This window comes from Candoia aspera, chromosome 1, assembly GCF_035149785.1.
Source record: "Candoia aspera isolate rCanAsp1 chromosome 1, rCanAsp1.hap2, whole genome shotgun sequence".
Lineage (NCBI taxonomy): Eukaryota > Metazoa > Chordata > Lepidosauria > Squamata > Boidae > Candoia > Candoia aspera.
In genome coordinates, this window is record NC_086153.1 from 108,287,435 (window position 1) to 108,301,817 (window position 14,383).

A 14,383-nucleotide genomic window follows, 5' to 3' on the forward strand; every position below is an offset into this window, starting at 1 on the left:
ATGGGAATAGCCCATTTGGCTGCTGGTCCCTTTAGCAGACTTAGGATGAAGGTGACTCTGGTTCTGTCTGTGGGAAACTCTGCCGGTCTGCTGTCGAAAAACATTGTGCACTGTGTGAGAAAGGTTCTCAACTGTCCTGCTTCTCCTCCAAACTTCTCTGGTAGACTGCCCTGGGATCTCAAGACTACTGGCGGAGCTGCTGCTGCTGGTGCCGGTTGAGGGTTAATTGGAGCTGGTTGTTGTAACTGCTGTAGCATGGCAGCTTGTAATGTGTTAACCTGTAGATCTACCTGTTGTTGGTGTTGTTGCAGGGCTGCTGCCAATTGTTGGATGGCGAGTCAAATTTCTTGGTTTTCTGAAGACATTTCCAAATGTCTCCCCTTTAAATTCTTTGGTCCTCCCTCTTTCGATGGGAGTAGGAGTTTGTTAGGATTGATGTTCTAACAGCCAGGAACCACGCTGAGACAAGGAATAAGTCTCTAGTGTTTTATTACTGCCACATAACAGAAAATCCTAACAAACTGAAGAAGCGTGGGAAAACCCAGACAGATAAACCCCAAAGGCTAAGGCGGGCCCGATCTGTGTCTTTTTGAAAGGATACCTAATTCCTCAGTACTACGCATGCGCTTTACAGCCTGGATGGGAGCCCCCTGCTCGCCATCCTCACTCATGACACCAGGGATCACATTTAGTCTGACCTCTCTGTCATGACCTTCCCGTCTTGGGTGGCCCTTCATGGTTTAGCTCATGGCATCATTGAGGTGCTCAAGCTCCAGCACCACGACAAGGTAACGATCCTTTGCTGAAGATGTATATGTATATGTATATGTATGTGTGTGTGTATATATATATATTTATATATATATACACACACACACTATATGTATGTATAGATATACACACACACACTATATATATACATATAGATATATACACACACACAATAAAGATAGATAGATAGATAGATAGATAGATAGAGATAGATAGAGATACAGATATATAATGTCTGTATGAGAGAAAAAATTTGGTTCAGCTTCCTGTGGAGAATTCCTATACAAAACTTGCTGCTTCTCAGTTGGAAGTCAAGTGAGTGAAAAATTGCAATATAGCTGAAGTAAATATAATATTTTTTCAATAAGCTGTATAAACAAATTTCATGCAGAGAGAAGCTGTGTTATTTCAAAAATATGATTGAGACACTGAGGGGACACCTTTTCATCAAAGCATTGTTTATCCTGTGACACAGTCTTCCAGTAGTACTATTCTTTTGGATGTCTCTGAGGAATGGAAGGTTTGCTTTGCTTTGCTTTGCTTTGCTTTGCTTTGCTTTTGTTTTGTTTTTTCACATGGGCAAATTATTCAGACAGTTAATATTTTGACCATGGTAGTTATTTTTCACACACACATACACATACAAACCCCAAACAAAACAAAAGGAGGGATAAAACTGAATTGAATTCTAGGCATTTTGGGACAAGATGTAAATTAAACTTCTTTACAGAACTCAGGACTGTTTTCAGCCCTGCTTGATTAAGGGGAAGCATGTAACAACCTCAGAACCCAGCCAGATTTCTCTTCCTCTCCTGCATTAGATATATAAAATTGTCTGACCAAATATAAGAGATACTATGGAAACTGAAGGCAGTACTGAATGTGCAGAGCTACCCTATAGGTATCCCTAACATTCTCTTCTTCCACCAGGCCTCTGCCAAGTGTATAGAATCTGAGCCAAGCTGTTCATTTAAAAGGCTGTCTTTGCAGCAAGCATAGGGCTACCGGATGCAGAACACTCTTATTGCCTGGAGTTTTTCAACCCAGAGTTGGTGTCCTACACAAATGTATCGTTAAGTGTACGTTGGGGCTATTTCTAAGTTAATCCGGAATAGATTCTGTAGGAATCCATCTTAGCACAACATTGGAGCAGATGGCGCTTCTGACAGTTCCACATGCTTGCCCGGTCTTTGCCCATACAGTATTGTACCCAATTCTTCTATGATTTTTGTAGAAAATGGGTAAGAGTCTACATATTTTTTAACCATAATTTGTTTGCAAGAAAGCAGATTCTAAACATACATTATGGAAATGGCTTGTTTAAAAACCATAATTAAGAGCAACAGTAGTAAGCACTCACTCTTCTGTTTTTGTTGGAGAGAAGGATGAATGTATGTGAATCCAGTGCTTCTATTGTGATAGTTCTCACCACCATGACCTATAGTTTATACGTCTCATTTAAATTTATCAGTATTTTCCCATTATTCATTCCAGTTTTCATCTACTTAATGCAGTGGTCTGGATCAATTACACTAAAAAAACCCAGAAAAATAAACCTAGTAATTACTCAGTGATTAACAGAGGGAAATAAAAGGGGAAGCCTATAAAATACATCATGCTACTATCTGAAAATAGCATAGACATGTAATGTTAATCAGATAAAACCATAAAAACCATTAAAAATGCCTGGAAGAAGAAGTACTTCCTGCTGTTGAAAAGAATTTTGATGTCTTGAGAAAGGCTTTCCATAAATGGATACAATTGCTGAGAATGTCTTCTCCATTGTAGCAACCTGTTTAGATTCAATTGGTAATGACATCCAAGTAGGGCTTCCAATGATGTGCTGATTTGGCCGGGTACATATTACCAAAAGCTTTATTCTAAATTATCTGACCCTATCTTCTTTTGATACGTTCCTAAGCTTTTGTTTTTGTACACACACACAGGTCTTTCACTTAGAAAAATATAATTTTCCTGAATTTCATCTGAATATTCTCCAATACCTCTTTGTGATGACAGCATTCTAGAAATCCCTGAAATAATGTTATGATTGCAGAGATGCCAGAATATTGACCAGACAGGCAACACAACTGTTGCTGGTATTATTTACAATCTGCTAGCAAGGAACAAACAGGCAACCCCCCCACCCCCACCCCATAAAGGAACATAATAGAAAATAAAGAGGGGAGCTAAGGTTTGATTACTATCCTTCATCCTGTGTGTCAGTAATTCAAAGAGACGTTATTCTATCACATCTCTAGTTCTTTGTGTCAGTGGTGAAGTTGGATTTAAACACTTATTAGTCAGCATTATGTGTTATGCAACTTTTTCTATGTAATTTTTATGTCCTGTCAGAAGACAGGATTTTTCTATGTAATTTTTATGTCCTGTTGAATTCATTTTGGCTTACTCCAGAGTAAGTTGAAAAGGATGGCAGACGTACAGTGCAATCCCTTGCATATAGATCGGGAATTTGAGTTGTCAAAACATTTCACATTTACTTTGGAACTAATGGCACTTTGGGATTTGTGTTTTTCATTTTTTTCCCTTCCATTTTCCTTTTCCATTTTATCTTAAATAACTGATTTTCTATATTTTTAATCAACAAGGATTTTTAGTAGTATTAATAGAAATAGAGAACATAACAGTTGGAAGTTACCTTGGGGATCATCTAGTCCAACTCCCTGCCAAGTGTAGGAATCCACTACTACAGCATTCCCTGACAGAAGTTGAAATACCCCAACAAAGAAGAGTTTCACCTCCCATGGAAGTCTGATCCATTGCTGAACAGCTCTTACTGTTTGGAATGTTTTCCTGATGTCCAACCACACAAATGGCACCCTTGAAGTTTAAGCACATTGCTCCTTATCCTGTCTTGTGGAACAACTTAGAACAAGTCTGCACTCTCTTCTACTTGACAGTACCTCAGGTATTTGAAGAGAGCTACCATGTGTCCCTAAACACTTCTTTTCTCCATGCTAAATATATCCAGCACCTCCATCAGTTCTGGATTAATCTTTTCCTTATCATCTTGGTTGCTCTCCTCTGGACATGCCCCCATTTGTTAAGGTCTTTCCTAAATTGTGGCACTCAGAACTTGATACAATATTCAGTACTGATATTATACTTTAGTTGGCTGGTTGCCAGAATGTCAGGATCATAGCATTGCATCATTTGCATGAAATTCCTAAGCTCATGAGTAAGCCTCGTTCATTTACTCTTCAGTAAACATAAATATTCATAGGCTAAATTAACTGAGGAATCAAACTTTCCTACCCCCTCCTTTTTTCATATCCCCGGAAAACTCTGTTGCATTCTTATTATATTACCTTTGTGAATGCAATTAGTGTAAATGATCTTTCAATTTAGTGCAGCTTACTTTGCCTTCTCCTATTGCCTGCTGCACTGTTTGAAGTGACTATTTTTCTTTTATGGCACAGGCAAAGTCCATTTTAAAAAAAAGGAATGGCTATGCTTCTTGCTTACAGAACAATATTTCAATGCAGCCACATGCTACAATAACATAATGCTGATTATATTAGTTCTCCATATGGCTGTAATAGCACAAACATTCCACTGTGAAAACACATTTAGCTCAGCAAATTAGAGGTTACTGCAAACATGAGCCAAATCCCTTTGAAGAGCCTAGAGGTGAGCTCCACTGTCTTGAAAATGAATTGATACTGCATTCCTATGTTAGTGCTGGAAACACGGGCAACTCCTTCACACAAACCAAATTTAATCAGTCAATCAATCAAAAGTTTACCTACAGTCTAAGATAAAACATAATTAAAAGATCAGCAATACTATACAATAAATATAAAAAGGTATTATAAAAATTGTGAATCCTACAACTGCAGTTAACAATAACAAGGAAGAACCAGATAGCTTCTAACAGCTATAAATATTGATAAGAATTTTTCAAACTTCTTAAAGGTTTCTGAAAAGTGGTTACCAAGGAGAAGGGTAACAGCCTCCTGGTCACAGTGGCAATTAGAGTTGTTAACAGTTGCAGGTATTAACTCTGATCACCATTGGCTATACAACGGACCTTTTAATAACACGTGTGAGATAGATTGTACCTCTGAGTCTGAACAGACACAAGTTTGGCTTTCATATGGGATGCTTATATATCTACTAGTTTTGGCCCTAATGAGTAATTCCCCAATTCGGGCCAAAGTAAATTGTCTCCTGTGTGAAGCATATAAGATGTTATAGAAATATCTAGGGACAGACCAGAGAGGAGGAGCAATTGTGCTATAAAAGGGATGGGATACTTTGGCTCTGTCGTTTTAGATATCTAGCAAATCCTCTGCTTGAGTTCAGTCAGGGTTTTAGCAAGCCCCGAAGCAGGTAGTGCTGACAAGGTAAGATTGCAATATGCCAAATCATCATTAATTTGTCTTCTTAGGATGGAAGAGAATCTACAGTATCTAGCAAGATGAGATGGACTAAGAATGTTCCCCAAATGACATGGTCCAGAATCTAAGATAACAAAGTCTTAATCAGGCCCCAAGAGAAATACAACCTAATTCCAGTCATGTTAGAGCGTTAGAAGTTGAATAAGGAACTTATAGTAAGATTTTCAAGATATTTGACTGAATTGCTTCCAAACTAGGAAATTCCTTATAAATGCATAGCTGAGCACCATATAGCATGTGCTGTTCTAGTGACTTCTTTCTCGATTCTCACCCAAAATAAACATTGGCCAAGTTCTTCCTGTAAGTGGGATGATGGACTGAAATTGAATAAATGCACTGTAGAAACTAATGGATATAACCTAACACTGATTTAACCATGTATACAATAAAATTTTATCTGTAGAATGGAAATCTAAATATGGAGCTAGCAATAGCAGATGATGAAAAAAATGCACTTGGGTAATGACAATAAGCCCTGGCTTAGGACATTTTGCTGCCTGGGGCCTGCCAGTTTCTCTTCTGCAGAACCCAGAGTCCTCCAATAATGCTTTTCTTTTTCCCTTTAGGGATTTGGAGAAGTTTAAGAGGTGAAGGGATACATAAGGTGCATATTACACTCTTTAAAATGCTTCCCAATCCCTAAAAGTAGGTTCTGAAGCCAACTATTTCTTAGGTGTCCTCAACAAGCAACCCAAAGTTGGGCACTACTGGTATAAAGATGGCTCTGAGTGCATATTTGTAAGGGTTGAGTCTGAATCAGACTCAGGAAACGAAACCTTTGCTGAGTCAGGAAAGGAAAACAAAACTTATCAGGAAGGATTTGGGAAAACAGAAAGCAGGAGTGACTCAGCAGAGTGGGAAGATTTAAAGAGGCTGATTGGGCAGAATTTGGAGGAAGGTTGGAATCCTCCAATCAGTGCTCAAGAGAGGAGAGCAGAGAAGCACGCCAGGCAGAAGGCAGCCCGATTGGCTACAGAGGAGAAACGGCCTGAAAAGGATGGGATGAAAGGCACCAGTGCAAAGAGCACATTGCCAGAGACAACTGATCCTGCCTTTGTGGAAGAGTCCTTGCTAGGAAACAGAGCCTTGCCTGTAGCCAATACAGAATCAGTGCCAGCTTCTCCTGCCTCTGAGGGTCTTCCTTCCTTATACCCTGATTCAGCCGAGTTGAGCCTTGCTCCCAGCTCCCTTGCATCATCTTGCCGCTTTAGCCAAGTTCAACCCTGCCACCAGTTCCAAGCCTCTTCCTGCTGTCCCAGCCAGATCCAGCCCTGCCTCCAGATCCCAGCCACGTCTTGTCGCTCCATCCAAGCCCAGCCTTGTTCCCAGCCCCAAGCTGCATCTTGCTGCTCCTGCTGTGCCTAGTCATGCCTCCAGTCCCAAACCTCATCATGCCGCTCCAGCCATGCTTCATCTTGCCCCCAGTTCCAAGCTAAGTCCTGCCTCCAGTCTTGTCTCCTCGCTCCAGCTGCGCCTAATCTTATCTCCAGTTCTGAGCTGAGGCCTGCTGCTCCAGCTGCACCTAGCCACTTCTGCCAAGCTTACTCTCGCCTCCAGTCCAGAGCCTCATCCTGCTGTATTGCCAAGAACTGATTCTGCCTTTGATCCTGCAGACTTACCTTGTTGCCTTTCACTGCCTGGGTGGACTTGATTATCTAACTTACTAAGGACTTTCTTCTGATGTAAATATTGTTGAAAATAAAGAATTCCTTTTGTAATTCTGTCTGGCTGCCTCTTAACCTGAACAGGACAATATCCATAAGACCTCAATTCTTTTACTTATAAAAAATAGTATCAATTCAACAACTTGCTGCCTTGTCATTGATATCCCAAATTGGTTTTCTGAGGTGGTTTCATACTCTGTCTAAAATAGGGATAGCCCTGAGGCATATGTGTGAGAGCAGAGAAGGTGGATTGTATGACACAAGTGCCATGTTTAAAATGGAATAGCAATACACATGTGACTGATGTTGCCAGGACTGCATAATCAAAAGTGTCCTCTTCATAGATTTAATTGAATTGTGCTTAATATTAGTTGAGATATACTTTTAAAGCTTAGTTGAATAAAGTGGCAACATTCTAGCCACTTGCTATGTCAAAATTAACTTTCTCCACAGTGCTTATGACTTCCCAAAGGATTCAAGCACCAGGCAGCCACAAAAAAAAAAAAAAAATGTAGGTTTGATTGGCATCTGTCAGCTGTCTCTCAACAGAAATTGCCAGCATAACAAGCCAGCAGAATAGATCATATTAGGCTGATATTTCTTTATTTTGGAAATGGAAAAAAACCTGAATCATGTTTTTGATTTTCCAGCAAGGTTAATTTCCTTAAACAATTCATCAATATAAGCTTTTGCCAAAAACCAAAATAAATTTAATGAACCCATACAGTGCCAGTAAGAAATATAAAATATGAACAAAGAAGAAATACAAAGTCAATGTACAGCATGTTCTCAGAACCTATAATTCATATGTAACCGCACTGCTTTTTAAAATTTTGAGAAGCCACTCAGCTACCTGGTAGGTGTGCATATCCTTCTATTCTTTAAAAATAATGAGAATAATATAAAGATTCTGATTCTCAAAAAACATGGTAATTGCTTTTACATTTTAAGATGGAATTCTTCTGAATAGTTTGAATATTATGTAATTCTTCAGATAAGCCTAAGCAGTAAATTCAAGTAAATAAAGATTTTAAATTATTGGCACCAATTTATTGTTTGGAAGAGGGTTCTAGGCTAGATTTTAGTACTCTAGCCTAGTACTCCACTACAACTCCCATATGTAAACTACTGTATGTTGTCTAAGGAATTATGGAAACCACCAAATTGTATGTGAAGACTGTTTTATAATATTTTATAGAGTAGAACTGAAATGGATAATGACTTCTAAGGTCAATAATACCAATTTTAAATTAAGGCACCAATTCAGTTCCAATCTACAGGTAGTCCTTGCTTAGCAACCACTCCTTCAGTGACCATTTGAAGTTATGACAACACTGAATGAGGTGACTTATAACTAGTCCTCAAAGTTGCAGCCATTGCAGCATCTCCACGGTCATGTGATCCCAATTTGGGCAGTTGGCAACAGGCACACAATTACAACAGTTGCAGCATCCTGTGGTCACATGATCATTTGTCACCTTCCCTCTCAGCTTCTGACAAGGAAAGTCGATAGGGAAGCCAGCAGGAAGTTGCAAGTCACAGTCACATGACATCATACTTAATGACCTCCTGGGATTTGCTTAATGACTGCAACCAGAACTCTCAGAACTGCCATTGTAAGTCAGTACAGTCACATGATTTTGCACTTTATGACCGCATCACTTAGCAATGGAGTTGTTGATCCCAATTATGGTTGTTAATTGAGGACTACCTGTAGTTAAAATGTAACTGTAATGAAGGAAATTGATTCATATGTGTGTGTGGTGTACATGTGTCTGTGTTACTGAGGTCCACATCTATCTGTATTATTTGGTAGAAGATGGTGATGGATTCAGGGCTGAGATTTAAGCATCTCATGTAATTTATATAAACTTTACCTGAACATATAATAAATTTATTTGTATAACTCTTCTTTCATTATCCTTTCATTTTAATCTTCCCAGAATTCTTTCCTTTATCTCTTCCCATCTTTCTCTCCCCTTTGACTGGGTTCAAACATTTATTTGAAACCAGATAATTTTCTATCGCTAGAGATTTGCCTTTTTATCAGGGGATCTGGAAGAGTTAGTTTTATTATTGAGTTATTATTATATAATTATTATTATTACTACTTCTGCTACTAAAGACTGTATGTTTTTAGTGATACAAGGAAGCAAAGGTGTAGTTTCACAAAGGTGAAACTATCAAATTACTTTAAGACATTATTTGGTTTGTTCAGTTTTGGCTTAGTCAGATGTATAAACCCAGCCAGTGTAATATATCAAACACAGGCTATTATGACTTGTTCAAGAAAACAGTTAAAACAATCATAGTTACATAATTTGTGAATCCAATAATTGCCTAAACTGAGCTCTTGGAATTTTGCACAAGTAGAATTCCAGGGCCCTTCATTTTGTGTGTCACTTTAAGGAATCAACAAGACCTGTACTGGAGTTTTGTGTTCCAGAGTTTCCTTTTTCTCAGATGTAGGTTTAGTCTTTTTATGTACAAATCCCTGCAAATACATTTATTTATTTATTTATTTATTTATTTATTTATTTATTTATTTATTTAGAAACAAATCTTTCTCAAATGTCTTTACTGGATGAAATGTCATATGAAGCTTTTTAATAGTGGGAATTGCCAATATACATCATTTAAAGTATGCAATAAGGGACAGTATTAGGTTTTAACCCAAGTAATTTGCAACTACAAATTGTTACAACACAGGATGTGCATATTCATGGAAGTTATTCATGATCTGAAACATTGCTCTAGAAAATGTTACTGTTCCACAACATTTTCTCATTGTCTCAGGCTGAAACAATAGCTATGTGAATAGAGTTAATGATTTTGAATACATCTGGGAATATAACCATGTTGTATTCTCTGACAGTCTGTCAGTGATGTGTCCTTGAAACATGGTGAATGCTGATATGTTTTCAGAAGACTGCTCACAGATGGTACTAATATCTAATGCAGTAGTTCAATTATTTGAGTAACTAGATTTATTATGTATTATGTGGTTGTCAGTTAATACTATAATTAACAGAAGCTTAGGGGAGGGTTTAGGTTAGAAACAGTTTATTTAAGATGCTTTTTTTATCTAGGCTATAAATGAACATTTTGTGTATTATTGTCACTTTCTAAGAATGAGGGATACTTAATTCTGAAAGTCTTATATTCCTCCTAGAGAAGACTATACTTCGATTGTGAAATCAGTGCTCCAATAATATTAAAACAGAGTAATTTGACAGTTCATGGAAGTTGTTTGGTGTTGAAAACCCCTGAAAAATACAGTGATCTTCTGACAACAGACTCAATATGGAGGTGCAGAAAACAAGTTTATTTATCACCCTTCCTGTTTTGTTTCATTCATGCATGTTCTACCTCATTCTGACACTTCAGAGAGAAATAATTCAGTGGCTGATTTAAATATTTCTCCAAAGGTTTCTGAGAAAGAGAGAAATCCAAATGATCAAGGGGCTTGGTCACCTTTCCTAAAAAATAAAAGTGTTCTTCCCCTTCTTTCAAAACACTAGTGCTATGGGCCAGTCAGTGTACTGGATTGGAAGGGGAGTTACAACAGGCAAAAGGATGTACCTCTTCACATTACACATAACTAATCTGTGGAATTAGTTAACCAATGAAATTGTGATGGTTACTGACTTGAGTAGCCTTACAAGGAAAATACACAGATCCATGGAGGAAGGTCTATAAAGGGCTATTAGTTAAAAAAAAACAAAAAACCTCAAAGTTACATCCAGGTTGGGGACAGCATTTCCAAATACCACTTGCAGGGGAACAAAAGTGTGAATAATAAACAATAATAAAAAGTAAGAGAGCACTATGCCTCCATCTCCTCCTTGTGAGCACTCTGAAGGCATCTGGTTGGCCATTTCATGAAACAAAATTTTGGATTAAGATGGGATTCAGCATGGTCTAGCAGGACTGTCCTGATGTAAATCAAGGTTGTGGTGTCAAGCTGGAAATGCTCTGAATGATTAAAATGCAAAGTTTCTATTACCCATCACTTGCTCTACTATAGGTATACTCTTTTATGATTGTCCATATTTGGGATTGCCTAATACTAGGAAAACTTGGCTTTGGTTATTGCTAGGGATGCAAGACAAAGACTCTAACATTAGAGTTATCTTTAATTTGAAATCAGAATTTCAAGGAATTGCTTAACATCTATGATGCTGAGACAAAAATCACAGAATTGTAGCCATAATGTATTAAAGTCAGGGAATGCTAGACAGGAAATGCTAGACAGAAAAGTTATTTAATTATAGGCTGAGGCAAAATGCTAGAGGATGTGTGTGTGTGTGTATGTTTATGTGTGTGTATGCATGAGTATAGTATGAGTATGTGTATGTGTATGAATGGAGAGAGAAATGAGTGGTATAATATTTGATAAGACACAGGAACCAGCAACACAGTGCCCAGAAGTATCAGGATGCACATGATATGGTGAAGTGCTGCTCAGAAATGGGTCTGGTCTATTTTAATTGACCATTCTACCTTGTCAACACCAGTCTTTGTGCATGTATATAGACTCCACTCTTACTGAATGAAGATGCTTTGAAATAATGTTTCATTCATGTCTCCAATGAAGCAACAATCTCTGAAAAAAAAACTTCAAAGATCTTTACAACTCTGTATTATATCCCTACATGGGACCCCCAAAATAAATATGTCATATTTGAAAAAAGAAAATGATCAAAGATGTTTCCAAATCTTGTGTAATTTTGGGATTTTTGCAAGAGCTCCCATGAGATTTCAGGCCAGAATATTGAAATCTCATGAGAATGCCAACTTCTCACTATTTCAGCATCCTTACACAAAAGAATGGAAATCTCATGTGATTTGGTGATTTTGTAGTGGTACTGCCATTGTCATTTTTTAGGTACTCAAACTATCATGTGAGATTCTGCAATGCCACCACTATTTGAAAAGAAAAAAAAAATCCCTTCCCTATATAACTGGATGGTGCTTGCTATTAGGATACTCATATATACCTGAAAAGGATCTAGAAATGAAATAACTTCCTAGTTTAGAATAAAAGAAGGCAATTTTTCAAAAGAAAATTATGTCTATATTACTGGGTCATGGATATTCATGAGTATGTATCTGTTAACTTTCCTATGTACCTACATACACAAAGAGGTACACATGCAAAATATATGATAAGCCTTCGTGAGGCAAGCAAGAAGAGTATGTGAGAGGGACATAGATGCCTGCAAGGTTAGGAGAAAGGAGATAAGCCTTCTTGTATTCTTTGGAGTAAAACTCCTTACATGTTTTTCTGTGATTGCTTCCTCTCTTTCTAAGATGTATAATGCTAAAAATGTCTGCCCATATGCAAATGTTGAACTCCTTCAGGAATGAGGTTTATCAGAAATGTACATAGACCCTTACAATTTACAGGAATCTTTGCTAGGCTCAGTTGTCACGGAAGATTTCAATAGATTCCTCTATTGTTGCTCATTTCCTTTAAAGTAGCACTAGAAGTGAGTTTGAAAGACCCTTCTCAAGGGAACCTCCAAGGAATTCCATGGGACACCTGAAGAGGGGTGTGTGTTGGTGGGGGGGAGGGTTAATACTAATTCTAATGGAACTTCTTAGTGGTGTGGCTCTTTGGACCAACTAAATTGGTTTAAATGTTAGGGCAGCAAAACAAGTTTTATAATACAACTGCAAATATTTCAGAGCGGGTGCTGTTTATAAAAAGCAAAATCAATCATAGAACAGGCCCAAGACGGAACAAAGTTTTTCAGAGTAGAATTCATTCTGAAAAAGAATACTGTTGACCTGGTAATTGTGATCATGAAAAGTGAAAGCACCAGCTGCTATGTGTTGCTTACTCTAATGCACGCTGCACCACCACCAACAGAACTAATGACTTCCCTGAATTTACAACCCCAATTTTCCCATTACAAGGATCATTTGTTCCCACTGGGAGCCATGTATCCATAATATAATTCATTAAGACATTTTAACTAATTGCTACCTTTCTTTTGCAGTTAATTAAATCAAATGAAGTCAATTATACTTTTTCAATTCCAGATTTTTCTTCTGCTTAAATAAATTAAGAGAGAGAGAGAGAAAGCATGCACAAGTATTTAGATTTCTAGAAAGAAATGAAAACATTATCTGGAGCAGAAGGAAATAATTCACAAATAATTCACAAGTCAAAATGGGCTGAAAGAAATACCACATTTTCTCTAATTTGCTTAACGGGAAATAATTGCTCAACATCTCTCCTGCCAAATTTGACAAGAGCATTGCTTTTATAAAAAGATAATTGCCTGACTGAAAAAGGTAGCCTTAGAGTTTGGTGTACTGAATTCAGTGGAAATATTTAAATATAAGTCTGTGGAGACTAGAGATAGAGAATGAATTGTGTTCCATTTGATTGCCTAAAATTATTTGATTTGTGGAGAGGGATGAGACTGGGGCCAGGGATGAATGCAAAACACACCACAACCTTTCCAACTTTTTCAGCCTTATGTTAATTTCCATTCTGTTTTCACTTGTATCAGCAGTTTTACTTTTTATTCTGCTTTTTCATGTGCCTATCTCCTGATTTATGCATGTTTGTATGCAACATTACCTAACAGATTTTAGTGTATGTAAGCATTTTTGTGGGAATAAAAAGGACAATTGAAATATAACTGCCTTTCTGCAGTACTTGGTAAAATACAAATTATATAAGCATGCATAAAGATCTAAAAAGAACAGGGGTCTCTTCTTTTTCTTAATTGGCCATTTGCCTGCCCATGAGCTGTGTCCCCTCATAGTAACACCTTCAAAATCCTTTCTCTACCTGTTGCATCTCTTCTGGCTATGGCTAAAGGCAAAATCAGTTTCATAAGGAATCCTGCCTTCCAGAGACTTCCTCAGGAACATGGTGGACTGAAGACAGCCCTGCATAAGTGGAGCTGATGATTGTGGCTAAGAACAAGAAGCCATTGAGTAGATTGGCTCCTTTGACCCTCTCTGGAGAAAGAGAAGATGCAATATTGCTCATATTGCACTCCATATGGTTGCTCCTCACAAGGAGGCTGCAAGGCAGTGGTCTCCAGAGGGTGGGAGAACCAGGAGATGAGAGAATTTGCCATTCTTGCTCCAGCCACAGTTGGAGCCTTCAAAGGACACTAAGTTCACACTTCCTTTGCTAACCACATTACGAAATGGCCTGTTAACTGTTTTAAAGAAGTCAGACACCTTCAAAATGACAAGGCTGAAAACACCATGTCTTCAATCCTTAATACAAGAAAATGAAACTGTATCTTTATAAGCTTTAAGAATTCAAAATAAACAGCAAAAATCAAGACAAAGTTTTGGCTATAGGAAGTTTTAAATGAATTAAGGGCTCAGAAAACGTTGGGATATATATGTCCCAATTAAGGGCTCAGAAAATGTTGGGATGGATATCCATCCCAACATTTTCTGAGCCCTTAATTCATTTAAAACTTTCTATATATTTACTTTGAAATTAATTTTAAAGAATAAATGCATTTTTGTGGGAAAGAAAAAAAAATA